This window comes from Sminthopsis crassicaudata, chromosome 1 (assembly GCF_048593235.1).
Source record: "Sminthopsis crassicaudata isolate SCR6 chromosome 1, ASM4859323v1, whole genome shotgun sequence".
Taxonomy (NCBI): domain Eukaryota; kingdom Metazoa; phylum Chordata; class Mammalia; order Dasyuromorphia; family Dasyuridae; genus Sminthopsis; species Sminthopsis crassicaudata.
In genome coordinates, this window is record NC_133617.1 from 419,123,020 (window position 1) to 419,140,602 (window position 17,583).

The following is a 17,583-nucleotide window of genomic DNA, read 5'->3' on the forward strand; positions in this document are numbered from 1 at the left end:
GAAAAGATAGAGAAAACCCAAGAACCTAATACTTTTTTGATTCATGATAATAGAGGGATTTAAAAACCGAAAGGATAAATTTCACAGGAACATATCAAGCAACTCAAATTAACACCTGTCCTTACAACTCCCCATACCCCATTAGATGTATAGAGAGTGAATGCTAAGTCAAGTAACTAGGAATGAATACAAGAGTGCCTAGTATCCTAAAGCCCACAATGAGCCAAGATTGACAGTAAGTGAAAAAACAAGGTGGGGTGGGGGTTAGCTGTTTGGAATAAAGGGGAGGATCAAAGAAAGGACAGAATTACTATTGTGAGTGGATGATAGAAGATTATCAATTCTTAATCTGTGTGTTTCCTTTTCAAAGCAGAAAGTAAAAAGTACAAGAGAAGTGAAGAGACCAAAAGAGAGTTCTCACTTCCCTCAATGACAGTAAGTCACCAAGATAGAATATATTATATTTCAAGGTAGTAAAAGAACTCTTGTGTTTAATTGCTGAGCTCAATAAAAGATCACAGAGAACAGGAGAGTAATGCTACAGCAGAGGAGAAGGGCAAATGTCCTGATTTTCAAAAAGGGATGAATATAAAATCTCCAAATTAAACTAAAGAGCTTGACTTTTATGGTAAATACAGAAAAAAACCCATATAACCAAAGATATGTTTTCAATAATTACAAAGTAAAGAACAATCTCAAGCAATAATTCCTAGAAACTAGTAAGGTATGTCAAGAACAAGTCATGACAAACTACACTCATTGCCCCTTTTTGATTCCCCGGTTCTAGAACAAAAAACTATACTCTTAGGGAAGGGGAGTGCCAACTTTTAGAAGCATTTTATAAGATCTATCATGTTATCATTGTGAATAAGAGAAAAATGTATGGGCTAGACAATATCACAGTTAGGAAGATTCAGAGTGCTTGGAATGATTAGAACAAAGAAGTAGTCACTAATTAGTCAGTTAACCTGGAAGAGGATTTCTAGAGAAATGTTCCAAGTTTTTGACCTTGGCCTTGTGCCACTTTTAATCAATAACTTAAATAAGGGGATATTTGGCAAATTTTAAGATGTGATAAAGCTGGGATGGATAGCTAATATATTGAAAGACAAAATAAAGACCTAAAAACATCTTGACATGTTATAAAGATGAGTCAAATTCTAATTCATTTATTCCAAATAAGTTTAAAATTCTTCATTTGGATTAAAAAAGTATGTGAAGAGGAGTTGTGGCTAGTAATTCATATGAAAAAGATGGTTTTAATGGACTGAAAAATCAATATGAAATCAACAATGTTGATATTGCAGTCAAAAATGTAATACTATTATTCTAGATAACATGAAATAAAGTATCCTGTATCCAAGATTCAGGAGAAAATAATACTCTGCCCTGGTCTGACCACCTCTAGAGTACTAGTAATTACTTCCCGATACCACATTTTAGGAAAGGCATGCATAAGTTGGAGCATATCCCAAAAATGGTAACCAAAATGGCAAGAAAATTGGAGAATATGCCATCTGTTGAAGGAAGTACAGATTTTTAGGCTAGAGATGAGAAGATTTGGTAGGAATAAGACATTATGGATCTTTTCAAGTATTTAAAGATTGGCATATGAAACAAAAACTAGGCTTACCCTTTTTTGGCTCCATAAGATAAAAGTAGGAGGAATGCCTGGAAGCCATAGAGGCCAATATTTCCTAATAATTGAAAAGATTCGAAAGCAGGATGTTTCTTCAAGAGAGAATCTTTAATCTTTCACTAAAAGATTTACTTCACAAGCAGAGAATAGAGATATTGTAGAAGCAATTTTGGGCTAGGTACAAGTTGAATAAGATAGTATTTGTGGCACTCCTTTTGTGTATGATTTTGTGAAAAGTACAGCTGAAGAATTACTATTATTTAGTATATTGCCATATCCTCTTTGCTAGTATTTTACTTAAAATTTTGTATTAATATTCATTCAGATGAAAGTCTGGTTTCAAAGATAGATAGAGAACAGAAACAATAAAAAGGACCAAGAGCCATTAGCAATAAATAAAAGTCTTCAAAAGAAGAATTGCAAACCAACAACCATATGAAAAATTCTCCACATAGCTAATAGAGAAATGCAAATTAAAATAACTCTGAGGTTTTACCTCATACTTATCAATTTGGCAAAGATGATTAAAAAAAAAAAAAAAGAAATAGTGTTAGAAGGACTATCAGAAGGCAAAAACACTAGCACACTGTTGGTGGAGCTGTAAATTAGTCCAAACATTTTGGTAAACAATTTGGAATTATGTAAGAAAAGTTATTAAACTATTCATGCCCTTTGACCCAGAATCCTATTATTAGGAATATATCCCAAGGAAATCAAGGAAAGGTCTCATATATACCATTCATACATATATACATTCAACGAATTCACAGCAGCATTTTTGTGGTATCAAAAGGCTAGAAATAAAATGAATACCCATAAATCCAGGAATTGCTGAGCATATTATGGTGTACAAATTCAAATATTATTGCAATATCCAACTTCAGTCCTAGAAAATAGATAACGAAACAGATATCCTATCTCTTAGTTGAGAGACAGAAGGACATGGATGCTGAATGTTGCAAATGTTATTAAAGAGGGTCACTATGTTAAATGGTTTTGCTTTAACAAAGTTCCATTTGTGGGAGAAACTGCTACAAAATACATATATATAACAATATCATGAGCTTGCTATCTGCTGGGCAAATTCAGCTTTATCTTTCCCACCAAGTAGTAAGAGAATCTAGTGATAACAAATGCATAAGATATTTAGAAATCAAAACTTTTACAAATAAAATGTACAAAGTAAGGCTGGAGAGGTTATATAAAAAAATGATAAAACTTTATCCATCAATTGACCTTAATTAAGCATCTACTCTATACATGGCATGGTTCTGGATGCTGTGGTGAATCTTTGAGGAATAAAAGGAAAGCTTGAAGCAAAAAAATTGGGTGAAACTAAATAAATCATGAAATAATCTTCCCCTGAAGAAGTATTGCTGGCTTAAATCGGACAGTGACCTAAGAAAGTGACCATTTAGTATCCCCTAAGGGTTAACCATTTCTGAGCAACTAATTATGAGAAATATACCTAGGCCATCCTTGGAGAATAATGGCTTACTTCTGAGAAATAATACTGAAGGATCTTACATAGTAGATCAAACCAATAATCTCTGACAACAGAGCCAAGAGATAAATGATGAGTGTAACATTTACCAGAAAAAAACCTTCCTGCCATTTTCTTGGTGAATAAAGAGCAAATGGAGCAGTCTAGAAATTCCAGATGGAAAAGCCCTGGGACTTCTCTGAAGGAAAATCCAGTGATTCCTTGTTGGTTGCCATAGTAATTCTTCATTCTAGGTCATCAAGTAAGAAGAGAAGCATGGAGCCTATGTTTCAGCAGTAAATAGGGGTATTTGGCATAAGCAGGCAAACATCCTAAGCACCTTCTCAGTGGACTGTATCCCAAAACCATTTTAGGAAAGGTACTCCTGTGAGGCACCTATTTCTAAAAGCTAATAAGCTACTTTATTAAGATGGGAGAGGAGCAGGAATTAATGAGATTCTGTGTTTATCTTTTTCACATCCACAAGGAATTATTATAAAATGAAAGGACTAAGACCTAAGTTAAGTGTCTCTCCTTTTTGTAATTAGATAAAAATGTTTTCTTTTTTAAAACAGTATGCAAAAAAAATATAAACAACCATTAATTTAGTCTTTTAATCTAGGAGTCACTATACAGTTTCAACCACATTATTCCTCTACTTCTTGTTTTAATTTTAGATTTCATATGGAGAATGTATGTGAAGAAATGGAAAAGGGTCAAAGGAAGAGAAAGCATGCATGGATAGGTACAGATGTGCACCACTAAAGGGAATGCCTACACTTAAGGATATCTTTGGCCCTGTGAAGTGATAACTCTGTCTCTATCACAGAGTGATAACTCTGCTTAAGAAAACACAGTGCTGATTCAGGCCAGTTCCAATGGTCTTGTGATAGAGAGAGCCATCTATAACCAGAGAGAGGACTATGGGAACTGAGTGTGGACCACAACATAGCATTTTCACTCTTTTTGTTGTTGTTTGCTTGCATTTTGTTTTTTCTCATTTTCTTCCTTTTTGATATGATTTTTCTTGTGCAACATGATAATTATAAAAATATGTATAGAAGAGTTGCATATGTTTAACATATATTGAATTACTTGCCCTTTAGGAGATGGGGTAGGAAGGAAGGGAGGAAGAAAAAAAAATTTGGAACACAAGGTTTTACAAGGCTAAATGCTGAAAATTATCTATGCATATGTTTTGAAAAAAATTTTAATAATAAAAAAAGAAAATATAGTGCCCCTCTCACCAAGCATTTACAGCTGTCCTCATTTTTGCTTCTCAATCATTCACTCTATAAGTATTCATTGAACATCAGTTATCTGTTGTTTGCACAGTTCTGTACTTCATACTAAGGGAGATGAAAAAGAAATTGAAAACATAGGTCCTGACTTCTAAAAACCATCAGTCTGTTTGGGAAGAGGAAATATGCACACGGCAGGAGGCAGACTGGAGTACACTCCATGGAAATGATGAGTCTATGCTTGCTGTAGCCATTTCTTTAGGAAATGGGCACCCTGGGATGAAGAAACAGTCCCCTTATTGACACTGAGCAAAAACAGCCTCAGTAGACTTTAAAAGAGCAGTGAATCTACCTTCTACCTCTCTTTTCTTCTCTCTGGAGACATAAGTAGTCTTTGAGTCTCTCCCTGAAGGGGTAAGGGTGGGGATTGATGGCCTGAGGAATAGCAAACTTGGCACATGGCAGCTCAAGCATGTGTGGGTTTCAGTCACTGAGTCTGGGCATTGGGTCCCTGATTTTGTTTTGGTCCCTTATTTAGAGAGAATGGTGAGCTAAGTGAGTTTCTGCAGAGGATGACTACTGCCAGGAAAAAGATCAATCAACCTTTGATGAGGCTTTCCAGAAGACAAGAATATGGTGGAAACTATTTAACAGCACAGAAAATTCAGCAGCCCTGCAAAATGCATCATATGCTGATGTTTTGAATATCAACCTCTGGAAAGAAAGTAAGAATAGCTATGTTACTGGCTTCTTCTGGCAAGGGGCACTTACGGGTTTTGTTAGTTATTTATTTCCTCCAAAAGAAATGTTTAACAAACTTTATCTGCATTGGTTGAGTCCCTTTCTACTCCCTACTTTTTGGCAGAGACCTTAGGCATGAGCCCAAACTGAAACCTTAAGCAATTCTCTGCAAAGTTCCAGATTAGGTTTCTAAAGAGCCAAAGAATGTGAGAAAAAGGCTGACTCTTTTCTCAGGTTGTGGATCTCCCCCAGGACTGAAGTTAGTCCTTGTTCATGGGTCGAGTTGAAAGAGGCCCATCCAGTGGAAAAACAGAGTAATCCTTTAAGGCAGCAGCTGATTCTTATTGTTACAAATGTAAAACAATAAAAGAACAAATGATATAAGAATATATAGCAAACTGCTTCCCAGAACACCCTTTCTATTCTAATCAAGTTAGCCCCATACAAATCTTGCACACTCATCTACAGGGCTTTGTGCATTCCGTTTCCTCTTTCTAGGCTGCCTGACCCTCTTTTTTTTTTTCCTCCATTATGACTCAGCTCAAAGCTCAGGTTTTTCAAGAAGTTTCCTCTGACTATCCCTATCCCACTGTGATCAATCATATGCTCTATGTCCCTTCAATACAGGAATCTAGTGTATCCTAAAATCACTTGGGCAGAAGAGAAAAGAAATGCTGCAAAGAGCAGAAAAGTATAAATAAATTAAGCTATGGCTTTTAATACTTTTAGATAAGCAATAATGTATATTTTATGGGTTTAAGAAATCAGTTACATTCCAGGAAGTCAGCAGAGATTTCTTAAGGAACAGATTTGTTACCTCTTCCTCTTTGTTGACAGCTCTAGTTTTAAACCAGAAAGAAGCTGAAGAGACATTAAATACCATCACCCTTTACAGTCCTCTGCCTACAAAGTTACTGGAATAATTCAGCTCTGATGGGGTCCCAACACCACTGCCTACTTACTTGTCAGGGCTGTCACAGCAAATGGTGTGGATGTTTATTTATCAAGCATACTAGAAAGAAGAGTTGCATAACTCAGTACATTATTTTTTATTATAGCTTTTTATTGACAAAACATATGCATGGGTAATTTTTCAACATTGACCCTTGCAAAAACTTCTGTTCCAACTTCTCCTCTCACCCCCAACCCCATCTCCTAGATGGCAGGTTACATGTTAAATGCAATACATCTTAAATACAATATATATATATATATATATATATATATATGTATATATATATATATATATATACATGTTAATACAGCTATCTTGATGTACAAGAAAAATCGGATCTAGAAAAAAAGTGAAAAAAACCAACTTAGTACATTATTAACAAAGGAAATTGAACACCAAGAAAATTACATGCAATAATGTAAATCGAGGCGTTCACTGAATACCACTGGAATGTAATCACATTTCTTTGTAACTCTTTCAGCTGTATAGCAATTTCTTTTTTTGGTACAACTTTTATACTAGGTTTGAATATTCTAGGTATTTAAAGAATCTATGCCAGATAAATGGAAAAATCCATTGTATTAATCTGTTGTGTAAGGTTCCTGGGTAAATGTTGTCAAAAGCATCTTGAACAGTCTAGACATAAAGTAGGCATTCATTCATTCCCAAAGCCCTTATCTTGTGCCTACTGTGTACGAGTCACTGTCTTAAGAACTGTAAGACGTAAATTGAGATAAAATACAATCTCCACCCTCTTAGAGCTTGCAGACACAATAATGAAGGATAAGGCAAATAATTGCAATATATGATGTTACTTAAGACATTGATTAGATTTGCAAAACAATGCAATGTGAATTCCAAGTAGGGGACGGGAAGTCATTAGAGCTCGGGGAAGGTTTCCCCAGGAAGACCGTATTTGCACCGAGCTATAAACACTAAGTGGGAATCCAACAGGTGAATAGGGGAGAGGCATTCGTGACATAGGAAGCAGCATAAGCAAAGCCGAACAGGCAGGGAAAGTGTATCAAGATAGCTAGACAGACCTTGCTCTCAAAAATAGAAGTCTTATTAATTACTGCAGGAAAGAGTACACAGAAGGCTGGCTCCTCAGCTCTCCTGGGCTTAATCATTTCTAGGAGGATGATTCCCAGATTCAAAGGAATCCATCACAGGCCTCCCAAACTCAATGGTCCATGAGTTTTCCCTCTGAACCCTCTCCTCCTCCAGATGCACCTGCTCCTGCAGAAGTCGGCACAGCTCCTCCGGCCCCAGGTGTGCAGCCACTGGGTTATCCCGAACCGCTGTGTTTAAAAGCGGAGACTCCTGGGATGGGAGGGGTCTCCTGGAAAAGGTCAAGGAAGGGCCAGGTCCCGAGCGCGGGGGAGACCGGAGTGCCTGCGCCTCCAGGCGGGACCGCTCTAGCCCGGAGTCTATTTAGCGCCTCTGTGCCCTTGGAAAAGCCCACAAACTCTCGGAGCCTCAGTTTCCTCCCCTGCCTGGGAAGCCAAGGCCTGGCCTTAGGAGACGGCAAAAGAGCGAAACCTCCACTCCCCAGACAGGTGTGCAATGCGGAGGCTCACTCTCCTTCTCAGAGCCCCACTCTGGCTCCCGCAGCTTCACCCTCCCCCGCTCGGGTCCGACACCTCGGCCCCTTCCGTGAGCACGGTGGAATGAAGGCGGGCCACAGGGAAAGGGGAAGCCGGCCGGCCCGCAGGAGCAGCGAAGTTCTCCGCTTCGTCCCCTCTCCCCCCCCCCCAACCCCCGCCCCGGGCTTTAAGGGAGGAGGGTGAGGGAGGGGTCTAAGTTCCGGTTGGGTTTTTCGGGTTGTATTGGATCCCTTAAATCCAGATCCTCGGAAACCAAGCTCAGGTTGGTTTTACCTGGAGCCTCCTCCCCAGCCACCATCCCTCTAACGAACTCTCTCTCTCTAAGACACGAGTCCGGAGGGGAAGTTGATGGGGGCTCATGAATGAATGAATGAACGGGCAGATGAATGAACGAATGCATGCATGCACGCACACCTCCACAAACTGCAATCTGCTGCTGGATGAATCCATGCATGCACGCACGCAGTCCCCCTCCCGTTCTGGGCTGGGCCGAGGGGCCTGGGAGGGGAGGGCTCAGCGTGTGACTGACCTTGCCGGTGCCAGTCGGACGGACTAGCTGGTGCAGTCCCAGGCTCTGCAGTCCCCGAGCTTGGCGGGGGGGCGCTCATTGGTATTCCCCAGCCCGCCTGCGTCAGGCCGAAGCTGCTATACTGCTCCCCCCACTCACCCAGACTCCTGCCCCAGCCCCAGCCCTCAGCCCGCCGCCCAGCTCTCGGGCTAACACCACGCGCTCTTCCTTGCTCATGCCCTCCCACCCCCCCGCCCTCCCCACCCCGTGCCTCCTCCCTTCCCCCTCCAGCAGGCGGCGCGCGCCGAGCCTCCTCACAGTCCCTGCGGCTCCCCCCCCCTGCCGCCCCCTAGCGCGCGCCCGCCCGCTTGTCAGAGGGGAAAGGGGAGGGGGCGCAAGGCTCCTGGCCCGCCCCCCGCCCGCCCACTAGCCAAGGGCGCTTCTGCCTGCGCGGGGCCGGAGTAGCCTCGGCGGTTGCAACGGTGGGGCCGTAGCAGCAGGAGCTGCAGCAGCAGCAGCCGATAACTGCCGCCGCCGGGCGAGCCGAGCCGAGCCTCCTGGGCGGGTGCGGGTCGGGGGCTTCGCCCCTGGCCGGGGCTCGCCGCCCCCTGCCTCTCGCCCCGCCTTCCACGGGTCCGGTCCCTGGGTGGGGCAGGTAGGGTGTCCTAGGTAGGACCCTCCCTGCGAAGCTCCCGAGGCGAAGGCGTCGCCGTTGCCCCAGCTCCGGAGTAGGAGGCGAGGATGTTCAGGGAGGAAACCACGTCGTAAGTCCGTGCCCCGAGCCGGAGCCGAGTCCCCGGGTAAGCGGCGGGAGCCGGGAGGGGGGGAAGGTGGAACAGATGAGCTTGGAGCGCTGCTGGGCCGGGAGGTAAAGGGGGGAAGGGAGGCAGGGTAGAGCGAGGGGGGCGTTCGTGGAATGCGGACCCGTCCAGGGGCCGCCCGCAGCTGTCCACGCCCTGCAGCTCCCTCCACCTGGCCTCGCCCGGGTCCCGAGAGCCCCGGGGCGTGGCTGCTCCCAGTCCCTGCAGGTGAGGGTCCCCGAGGGCCGCGCCTGGGCTCGGCAGGCTGGCGGAGGTGTCCCTGCGTTTGTCTCGGAGCTTACTCATCTCCCGGACTGAGCACCGAGCTCTCAAGGCACTCAGGAGGTGCTTAGCAGTACTTGTTGACCAGGGAGAGGACTGATGTTGCCTTTTGCACCCGGCAAAATGTTGGATGGAATGAACCAACCCGCCAGGACTCTGAGGTCCCCCCTGCAGAGGGACTTGACCGTGGGAAGGAAGAGTGTGCAGGAGCCGGCCCGGCAGATGCAGGGAGCGAAAGTTGGAGCTGTGTGATTGGGGAGGCAAACTGAGAGGGAAGCTCCAGGAAGATTAAAAGGACTGGTGTGGCTCATTTGTCTGGAGAAGGATTTGCGAACTGGGGAGCATTTGGCCTGAAGGCACAGGCTTTCCAGAAAGATGCTTTAGGTTCTTTAGAAACAGTACTTGGATTTCTATTTGCCATTTAAAATTCTGTGCTGCTTTAAAAATAGGCAGTATACCTGTGTTTGCAGTCCTAGTGGATAGGTATGGAGAGGTTGGAGAGAAAGGGGTCGTCACCAAGGAGAAAGCTAAGTAGATGGATTTTAGTAAGGGATCCCCAAAGCTGCTGAGTGTTTTTAATTTGTTTTTGTTGTTGTTGTTTGTTGTTGTTAAGCGAGGAAGGTAAGAGAAAAAGCTATCTTTGAGGCAGGAAAGAATATGTGTGTATGTTGACATGCTGCATTAAGAGACCAAGGCAAAAAATGCCTACTTAGGCAAGAGTTCTTACCTGGGCTCCACAGGATTACCGGGGGTTGGGGGGATAGATTTTTTTTCCCCCTGAGGCTGGGGTTAAGTGACTTGCCCAGGGTCACACAGCTAGGAAGTGTTAAGTATCTGAGATCATATTTGAACTCGGGTCCTCCAGAATTCAAGGCTGATGCTCTATCCACTGCGCCACCTAGCTGTCCCGGTGGGATAGATTTCAAAGAGTTAATAAACCTTTCGGATTGAGGGGGGAAATTACATCTCTAGTTCAGCTTGATGAGTTTTCTTCTTAATACTATGGGTTTTATTTAATGTATTTTAAAACATTCTGAGAAGAGCTTCACAGGCTTCACCAGACCAAACCTTTTATTGTTCAGTCTATCTAGGACCCAACCAATTTAGAATGATAGAAATGAAAGGAGCCATACATAATTCTACAGATTAGGAAACTGAGCTCTCAGAATTCTCCAGAAAGGAAATGATTTACAGAAGGCCACTGAGTTGAGAGGGACTCCACATCTCCATATTTTTTTTCTGCTGCATCATAGGGTTTCTTTCCAACTCATGGTCTTTAACAGCATAAGCACTGTGATATTCCTATATAATTTGGAAGAGCTCAAATCAGTAGGCAAGAAGAGGCAGCATAGAAATGGGCACTGATGCTGGGCTTACCATAATAAGTGAGGGGAATCTGAAGATGACAGAGGTGACCTTACCTGTTGCAAATTGACTACAATTAATGGTGTTCAGCCCTGCTGGGTCTGACCATCTCCAAATAGAGCAGGCCCATTCTCACAGTCAGTCATGTGGGGAGTGACTAACACTAGAAGTTGGGGTTAGGGTAGGTGGCCTCCCACTATGACTTGTTCCAGTAAGGATAGAGCAGCGGATCTGCATCTGTACCTAAGATAAGCTCTGATGGTAATCAGCAGAAGACATAGGGATCAGTAGCCAGGCAAAGGAAAGGGACATTTAAAGCAAATATTCTGGTTAGCTTAATCCATATCATCAAAAGACCATGGGAGAAACAAATGTAATGCCCTCCCTCCCTTTCCAGTGCCACAATTCTCAGTCTACTGCTTTAGACACTCTTGTATTGCTTCTCTGACCAAACTCTTATGATTTTCTTCCTTCCATTCATATTGTTCTACTAGCAACTTTAATATGCTTCTTCTTTCCACATCCATTAATAGCAGGAACTCCCCAGGCCTATTTCCAGACATCCCTTTTCCAATATATCTAATTTCTTATGTAGCTTATTTATGCTTGTAATTTAAATTATTTAGGTGACTAATCCCTTATCTCTATCTCAATTCTCCTTCCTCTAGATACTCTCTTTCAACATAACAGAAATGAAACTGTCTTCCTTCCTATCCTTTCCTTTGTCCTATTTACTCATTTTACCGAGCTACCAAAATAATATTGTTAATGCACAGATTTTATTTCATCACTCCCTTGCTGTAATAACTTCAAGTTTCCCATTGTCTACTACTAAAACACAAACTTCTTAGCCCGGCGTTAAAGGTATTCCATAATCTGATTCCAACCTCCTTCCAGGTCTTTTTCAAATCCTTTCCCTTCATGCATCTTATATTCCAGCTAAACTGGATCACTTAATGTTTCTGGGTTTTTTCTAGCCCTTTCTGATCTCTGCATCTTGTACGTGCTGTCCTGCTTCTGCAGATTGTCTTTCTTTTTTCTTCCTACACCAACTCAGGTGATACCTTCTAGATGAAGCCTTCCCTCATCCACTCCCATCTAATCCACCACTATACCCCTTCTGTCAGATCATATATTCTGATTTGTATTATTTTTTGTGTAGCTCATATTCATCCATGCTGGATTCTAAACTCCTTGAGGGCAGAGACCATTTTCTTTTTTATTGTTGTATTTTGAGTTCCTACTACTGTGCCTTATATACAGTAGACTGTTAATAAGTGTTTATTGAATTGAATTGAAATATCTCTTCCTATCACACTCCAAAAACCCAGGGATTCAGGAGACTGTGATCTTAGAGTTGACCACCACCACCATTTGGCTTCTTCCTCTCCTGTTGATGATCCAGAGGAATCTATAACATTTCTCACTAGTAAGCAAAGAGCACAATAATTTATTTAATAAGGTGCTATAACACCCACTAAAGCCTTCCTCCAATGTCTCAACCTGGTGTGCATGTGGTTTGCAGTTTTCAAGGACTATGACAAGGGAGTATAAGCTCTGGCAGGTCCTATCAAGTCAGAAACCTAGGGTTGGCTTGTAGGGTTACTGCCCATAGATCAACCTAGCTAATATCAGAGACTTTACCAGATGAGCCCCAAAGTAAATTTACATAACACTGCTCAAAACAACCCTATGAACTAAGTAGTATGAGTATCACGTTGTCTACATGAAGTTAGGAAAACTAAAACAGCCCATAATCACATAGCTAGTAATGTCAGAGCCAGGGTTCAAACCCAGGTGTTTTTAGATTTCCAGTTCTGAGTGAGTCCCTTCCACTGTACCAGGCTGTCTGTCTCTCAATTTACCACATCAGTGGGGAATGGGAGAAGATAGCAACAAAGTGGTTCAGTAGAGAATCAGAGGACATGGACTTCAAATCCCAAGATTTGCTACTGCCTTTGTGGCTTTGAGCAAATTATTTCACTTTTCTGGGCTTCAGTTTTTTGATTTTATATTGAACTATTGGAATCACAGATCCCTTCTAGTTCTGAATCTCCCCCAGCACCTAGCTACTCTTAGTAGGTGCTTTAGTATTTCTTGATTTATGTGTTGGTTAATGTGCTTATATAATCTCCTGACAAAGCAGTTTGTTTGTTTGTTTGTTTTTTGCCAATTCCTTCTATTTCCCCAGAGATGTTTGCAGTTTTTTTTTCCCTAATTATTTACTACTGACTAGGGCTCCCAAATGTTTTAAGAGAAAAAATTACAGAGTTCCAAAAAGTTACTTAGAAAGCTACACAGTATTTATATTCCTTTACTACATTGAAAATAAATAGCTATTCTTTGTCTAATGTCCTAGTAACATTTCAATGGGTTGATCTTAGTTCTTTACACAGTTCTTTTAGGTCCTAGAGGAAAAATGTCTTCCTATCTGGACCCATGGGTTACTACCCTCAATGTAAGCTGCCTGTACTTACTTTCACAACTTGGTGGAATTAAGGGAACAAGGTTTAGTCTTATCTATAAGTAATCTAGAAAAAGAGGTAGTGATTACAAAGAGCTAGGATCACATCATCAAGAACAGGTTAATGAGAGGACTTAGATTTACTCTAAGCCCTAGGGAAGCAGAACTGGGAACAATAGGGTGACTATTGCAAAGAGGCAGATTTAGACTTGTTATAAGAAAAAACTTCCTAATAATTCACTTTATCTTAAAGTTGAATTGATTGCCTTGAGAGATAGTAGGTACTTTTTCATTAGGGATCTTTAAATAAATATTGGGTAACTATTTATGGATGTGTTGTAGAGGGACTTTGTGTTCAGTTATGGATTGGATTTAGGTGAGCTTCTGAATTTCTTATAGCTATAATTTGTCTAGTCTACCATGGTGGCACCCATATTTTTATTTGTGTCACAAACTATTTGTTGATATTGTTAACTGTATTTTAATTGTTTGATCATCCTGAGAAAGCTTCTCCAGTTCCAGTCTCTCTTCCACACACCTGACAATAATCTTACTCTAAAGCACAGACATGTCACTTTCTTCAAGAATCCTATTGACTTGAAGATAAACTCTGAACTCCTCAGCTTAGCTATAATCCTTCACAATCTGTCTTCAGTGTACCTTTCCACAGTAGTTCTTCTTCATGAAGTCTACATTCCAGCCAAAATAGTCTAGTTGCTATTTCCTGAATTTGACACCCCTTCTATTACTTCTTTGTGACTTTGCATAGACTATCCCCTGTGCCTGGAATGTACTTCTATCTTTTTAAATCCCTAGCCTCTTTCAAAACTCAGATTGTGTGCTTTTTTTCTAATTAAAAAAAAAAAAAAAAAGCCTTTTTCATCCTGCATACCATCCCCCAGTTATTAGTAGTCACTTTGATTTTTCTGTTTACTATTTATCTTTCAATGGAATATAGACTTCTTGAAAGCAGAAATTGCCCTTGTGTCTCCTGTTGCTTTGCACAGATTAAATGCTTAATAAATGTTTATGGAATGGAATGGAATTTCCATTCTTTGGGGGGGGGGAATTGATGGTTAATGGGAAAGCAGTGTTCTATACCTGTGATTTCACTGGTGTAGAAACTACCATTGAGGAAATTCCCTCTATCATTGCAGATCAGTAATTTATAGTCTGACAGTTGCCTGATGCTCTGACAAGTTGTGACTTACCCAGGGTCACAGTATTTTAGTGATATTTGTAAAAAATGGTATTTGCAAGCCATTCTCCAATTGATAAATGGCCAAAGGATATGAACAGACAATTTTTAGATGATGAAATTGAAATTATTTCCACTCATATGAAAGTGTTCCAAATCACTATTGATCAGAGAAATGCAAATTAAGACAACTCTGAGATACCACTACACACCTGTCAGATTGGCTAAGATGACAGGAAAAAATAATGATGAATGTTGGAGGGGATGCAGGAAAATTGGAACATTGATGCATTGCTAGTGGAGTTGTGAAAGAATCCAACCATTCTGGAGAGCAATTTGGAATTATGCCCAAAAAGTTATCAAACTGCATACCCTTTGATCCAGCAGTGCTACTACTGGGCTTATATCCCAAAGAAATACTAAAGAGGGGAAAGGGAGCTGTATGTGCCAAAATGTTTGTGGCAGCCTTTTTTGCAGTGGCTAGAAGTAGAAAATGAGTGGATGCCCATCAATTGGAGAATGGTTGGGTAAATTGTAGTATATGAATGTCATGGAATATTATTGTTCTGTAAGAAATGATCAGCAGGATGAATACAGAGAGGCTTGGAGAGACTTACATCAACTGATGCTGAGTGAAATGAGCAGAACCAGAAGATTATTATACATTTCAACAACAATACTATATGAGGATCAATTCTGATGGAAGTGGAAATCTTCGACAAAGAGAAGATCTAATTCAGTTCTAATTGATCAATGATGGACAGAATCAGCCACACCCAGAAAAGGAACACTGGGAAATGAGTGTAAACTATTTGCATTTTCATTTTTCTTCCCAGGTTATTTTTTACATTTTGATTCCAATTCTCCCTGTACAACAAGAGAATTGTTCGGTCCTACACACATATATTGTATCTAGGATATACTATAACATATTCAACATAGATTTCTTGCCATCTAGGGGAGGGGCTGGAGGGAGGGAAAGGAAAAGTCAGAACAGAAGTGAGTGCAAGGGATAATGTTGTAAAAATTACCCATGCATATGTATTGTCAACAAAAAGTTATAATAAAAAAATAATAATAATAAAAAGAAAGAAAAAATGGTATTTGAATAGCCAATGTGTGTGAAAGAGAGGACAAGGAATCCAGTTCTTTCCAATGCTGAAGCCACCTTTTTAACCTCTACACCATATTGCCTCTTCTCAGTTTTTCTTATTCTCATTAAAAATAAAAATAAAAAACCCACCTGGTAGCTTCATCTCTTTATCTTTTCCTAATTTACTCACAATGGCTCTTTAATGAGGTGTGTACTCCCATTTAAACAGGATCCTGGACCATACCTGTTCTTCTACCCATTCTCACATCCATCCTCACATGCAGCATAGAAGAGAGAATTGAATTTGGCTTTAGAAGGAAATTCAGATGTACAGTCTTTTCATTTGACAAATAAGGAAAACTGAGTCCTAGGGAGTTGACTGCAGAGCTACTTTTCTAACATAGATCATTGGACACCAGATTCATGTCATTTCCATCACACCAAAAGTAGGGAGTAGAAAAGTTTCTGAGGTTACTAAGTAGAATATAAGAGCATCAATCCATAGGGTCTGAGCTCCAAAGATGTTCTTCCTGGTGGGCATAGAAGCAGAGGAAGAAATTGATATGCGTAGGGATGAGCCAAGGCTCTGAACGATCTGGTCATGCACAGCAGAATGAGAGGCAGCAAAAATATCTAGAGTGTTGAAGGGGGATTTTAAATGTAGATTAAAAGATCTTTTATTGAAAGACACATGGAAGAGAGGAAATGTATTAAACCTTTGGCAAAATGTGTTGGGTTATAAAGCGTGGAAAAAAATAGCAAAACCAGCAGGCTGGTCCTAGAAAGTTTGTGAAATGTGTAGAAGATATACTATAGTTGTTAACCAAAATTCTAGCTGAAACTCTCGAATGGTATTCAAAAAGAGCCCAAGGCCATGTTATTTTGTCCAAGAAAAGAGTGGCATTTGTGATTGTGAGTGTCCAACAAAAGTAACAAAAGTGAGCATGGGAAAACCAGCAAGAGGGAATTCAGTTTGGCAGACCTTTATTAAACAACTTCTATGTACAAGACATTGTCCTGGGTGCTAAAGATGCAAAGATGAAATCTAAGCCAGTCTCTGGCCTCAGGGAGTTTTAAGATATGCCATAAGAGAGGAAATAAGACATGTACACATAATTATAATGTAAATTAGAAAAGAGAGAATTTCTAGTGGAATGTTTGTTGTTAGAAGATAGCATTTAACCTAGACTTTATAAGAAGGGAAAGCATTCAAAAATTAGAAATGGAGGGTGGCGTATCTTTTTCAGTATGGTACATTATATAAGCAGCTTGGAATTGAGAGAATAAGATAAGATTAGCAAATGGCTTGTAGTCCAATTTGATTCTAGTATGTTTCAAAGAGAATAATGTGTTGTCATGAAAGGGAAGTTAAATGACTCCAAAGTGTTTTTGCTTTGTTTGATTGGCTGTGATAATGCCAGGAGTTTTTTGTTTTGTTTTGTTTGTTTTTTTGGGTGGGGGGAGATATAAGGAGGTAATATGTTAACCTGCTAGAATGGATTGGAGGTAGAGAGCACAATTTAGGAAGCCTTTGTAATTGTCTTAAGTGAGAGGTTGTTTTAGGATCAGGAGTAGTAGATGTGAATGGAAAGAAGAGAAATTTAAGAGATACTGTGGAGATAAAATAACAAGAATGAATATGAAGGACATTAGTAGTCCTACGTGGGGCCAAAGTTTATAAAGAATAGGACTTGTGTATGATAGCTTTTATACTATTCTGTTGCACAGAACCATCCAGAATTAGGAACTTCATAAATTTTTTTATACAATGGTGGCGAATCTAAAAACAAACTTGAACATCAGTATAGTTGGGATAAATAATTCCTAAAAGAAAACCTTCCTGGCATAAAAGTGCTCAGCTGCCTGAGATACAGGTATGAAATATGGAGATAAAACATTACTTAAAAGATATCCAAGGTTTCTTATTCACTTCTCTGCAAAAGCTCATTTTCTCTGCAAAAAATTGTGTTGATAGTTTTAGCACTTAACTGTTTGAAACACCATTTCATTTCCAATCTATTTGATTTCTTAAAATAAACCACAAAACTGATGGCATTTTGCCCACCAAATACTCCTGGCTTGGATTTTTTTCTTCCTCTTTCTCTGAGTAATGTACTTACTAATTGTAACATACCAACAAGTTCTTTAAGGGCAGCTAGGGTAGTGCAGTGAATAGAGCACTGAGCTTGGAATCAGGAAGATTCATC

At 40.5% G+C, this 17,583-nt stretch overlaps 1 protein-coding gene across 2 annotated transcripts in view; it reads left to right on the forward strand.

Moving 5' to 3' along the window:
- Positions 1 to 8,646: 8,646 nt before the first annotated feature.
- Positions 8,647 to 17,583, forward strand: part of PHF24 (PHD finger protein 24) — a 30,910-nt gene continuing 21,973 nt past the window's right edge. The window contains exon 1 of one of the 2 annotated variants that reach the window (XM_074280269.1): positions 8,647 to 8,974. The gene's annotated coding sequence lies outside the window, so the exon portion shown is untranslated. The remainder of the gene's footprint in view (positions 8,975 to 17,583) is intronic. The other variant, XM_074280268.1, reaches the window with a different exon arrangement.